At 50.1% G+C, this 3,067-nt stretch overlaps 4 pseudogenes; all 4 read right to left on the bottom strand.

The window, feature by feature from the left end:
- Positions 1–252: 252 nt before the first annotated feature.
- Positions 253–378, bottom strand: LOC136662902 (5S ribosomal RNA; annotated as a pseudogene).
- A 25-nt stretch (positions 379–403) lies between these two features.
- Positions 404–526, bottom strand: LOC136662591 (5S ribosomal RNA; annotated as a pseudogene).
- A 29-nt stretch (positions 527–555) lies between these two features.
- LOC136662590 (5S ribosomal RNA) lies at positions 556–678 on the bottom strand (annotated as a pseudogene).
- Positions 679–707: 29 nt separating this feature from the next.
- On the bottom strand, positions 708–827 carry LOC136662886 (5S ribosomal RNA; annotated as a pseudogene).
- Positions 828–3,067: the final 2,240 nt, after the last annotated feature.

Below are 3,067 nucleotides of genomic sequence, written 5' to 3'. Positions count from 1 at the left end.
GAGATGGTGGCAGACTCGTGGTGATAGGCACTGACCTTCTCAGCCTCTTGGCATCCTGCTGTTGGGTTGGCAACCTTCAGTCTCGAAAGACTATGGTATAAGCCTACAGCACCCGGTATTCCCAGATGGTCTCCCATCCAAGCACTAACCAGGCCTGACCCTGCTTAGCTTCCGAGATCAGACAAGATCGGGAGATAGTGTTCAGTATAGGGAGATGGTTGGCAACCTTCAGTCTCGAAAGACTATGGTATAAGCCTACAGCACCTGGTATTCCCAGGCGGTCTCCCATCCAAGTACTAACCAGGCCTGACCCTGCTTAGCTTCCGAGATCAGACAAGATCGGGAGATAGTGTTCAGTATAGGGAGATGGTTGCAACCTTCAGTCTGGAAAGACTATGGTACAAGCCTACAGCACCTGGTATTCCCAAGCGGTCTCCCATCCAAGTACTAACCAGGCCTGACCCTGCTTAGCTTCCGAGATCAGACGAGATCGGGAGATAGTGTTCAGTATAGGGAGATGGTTGGCAACCTTCAGTCTCGAAAGACTATGGTATAAGCCTACAGCACCTGGTATTCCCAAGCGGTCTCCCATCCAAGTACTAACCAGGCCTGACCCTGCTTAGCTTCCGAGATCAGACGAGATCGGGAGATAGTGTTCAGTATAGGGAGATGGTTGGCAACCTTCAGTCTCGAAAGACTATGGTACAAGCCTACAGCACCTGGTATTCCCAAGCGGTCTCCCATCCAAGTACTAACCAGGCCTGAGCCTGCTTAGCTTCAGAGATCAGACGAGATCAGGCATCCGCAGGGTAACAGGTGCTGCATCCCACATCAGGTAGCTGTATGAATGGGCTGGCACCCATGGAAAGTTAAAGTTTGGCAAGCATCTCTTTTATTTGTTTGATGTATACCCCGTGTGTTCCCCCCAAGGACACCCATAGCGGATTTACAAAAATATACATAAATTAAAAAACACACTAAAAATATGGAGGTGTTCCGTCCTCTTGCAGCAGCACTTTCAAAATGGTCTCTGCGCATTCCGTCAGCGGCCATTTTATCCCAGTGGATGTCTCTCTTCCACCACTGTAAATCACTCCCCCCCCTCCCGACAGCCCAATCCTGGATAGGATCGATCTATTAAACCCTTTCTGGTTGCACTGTTTTCCAGATCTACTGTATTTTTCGCTCCATAAGATGCACTCCCCCCCCAAAAAAAAAGTGGGGGGAAAAGTGTGTGTATCTTATGGAGCGAATACTGCAAAAACAAATAAACAAACAAAAAAAAACACTTCTCCGCCCCCGCCCCGCCCCCTACCCGCTCGCTCTGCTCTGCTCTGTGTGGGTGGGGCAGCAGTCTCGCTGCCCAAGCCCGGGTGTCTACTCAGAAGTAAGTCTCAGAGTCACTGGGGCTCACTCCCAGGAAAGCGTGGGTGGGGTGGCAGTCTCGCTGCCCAATCCTGTGCATGCCTACTCTGAAGTAAGTTCCATTAGAGTCAGGGGGGCTTACTCCCAGGAAAGCCTCTCTCTCCCCCCCCAAGCCTGGAGCATCACATCCTCTCTCCCCCCAAGCCTGGAGCATCACAGCTTCTCTCCCCCCCAAGCCTGGAGCATCACAGCCTCTCTCTCTCCCCCCCCAAGCCTGGAGCATCACAGCCTCTCTCTCGCCCCCCCCCCAGCCTGGAGCATCACAGACTCTTGCTTCCCCCCCCAAGCCTGCAGCATCACAGACTCTTCCCCTCCCCAAGCCTGGAGCATCACAGCCTCTCTTTCCCCCCCAGCCTGGAGCATCACAGACTCTTGCTTTCCCCCCCCCCAAGCCTGGAGCATCACAGCCTCTCTTTCCCCCCACCCCAAGCCTGGAGCATCACAACTTCTCTGCAACACAAACACTTCCCCCCTCTCTCTCACACACAGGCTGCCCCCTTCTCTTACACACACAGATGCTCTGCCCCCCCACACACACTCACACAGCAGGGGAGGGGCGCTTTCACTCACCTCATCTAGCATCTGAATGTAAGCCCCCCCCCATCACAAAGAAAAAACTGTCTCCTTGGTCAGAATGCCAGTGTTTGCTTATTGCACAAGCCCCAGGTAAGGCTCGGTTCTCACCATAAATCCAGAGGTTTGTTGTGTCTTGAGAATTCAAGTTGTGGTTGGACTTTCCACTTGTTCATTTGTATTGGAATCACGGAAGAACTGGTGAGGAGGTAGATGTGGTGTCAGCAGTGGCCCCTTTAAGGGTAAGGCCTGGGCATCCAGCAGAGTGTGCTGCACAGCTGCAGCCACTGGAAGGCAATAGGGCCCTCAGGGATATAAGGAGTACCTGAGGCAGAAAGGGTTTGTGGGTCTTGAAGGAGTGCAGGTTGGAGGTAGGAGAGGAGACTGACTGGGATTATTGAATTTGGAATCTGACTGTGGATTGTGACTGGACTTGGATACCCTGACGGATTTGACTGACCTACCTGGAATCTGACCTTGGACTGTAATTTGGCTTATTGGCTCTGGACTCTGATTTGGCAACTCTGGTTGATGGGACTGATTTACTTGGCATATGTGGACTTGAACTGGACTCACTTTTGCTTGCTGCACTGGTGAGTTGCACAAGGGGGACTGATCAGCCTTAAGCGGGCACGAGGCCCAGTGGATTGGAATTTGGCAGAACATCATTGTAGCAGAAAGATAATGTGATCCCTTATTTGTGCACACCTGCTTTTGTGAGCTTCATAAATTCTGACTCTAGCGATGATGAGTTCTTGGGGTTTCCAGAAAACTAGAGTACTCAAACCTTTAAGTCTCTCCATTTGTTAATGACAGTGGTAATGGTTCTTAATGCCACTGTTGACTGCTGTTCACTTTACATGGTTCAAATATTGTTCTGTTATAGTTTATTAAATATTTTATTACACTATTTGGTTCAGAATATTTTTTTTCCTGTTTTCCTCCTCTAAAAACTAGGTGCGTCTTATGGTCAGGTGCGTCTTATGGAGCGAAAAATACAGTAAATGAAGGAATCAATAAAATAATCAAAATATCAATATCCCACTTGCAAACCATTTTTCCCCCCTGA

Source organism: Tiliqua scincoides, chromosome 11, assembly GCF_035046505.1.
Source record: "Tiliqua scincoides isolate rTilSci1 chromosome 11, rTilSci1.hap2, whole genome shotgun sequence".
Taxonomy (NCBI): domain Eukaryota; kingdom Metazoa; phylum Chordata; class Lepidosauria; order Squamata; family Scincidae; genus Tiliqua; species Tiliqua scincoides.
Note: the sequence above shows the minus strand (reverse complement) of the source record. Positions and strands in the feature narration are given on the sequence as shown.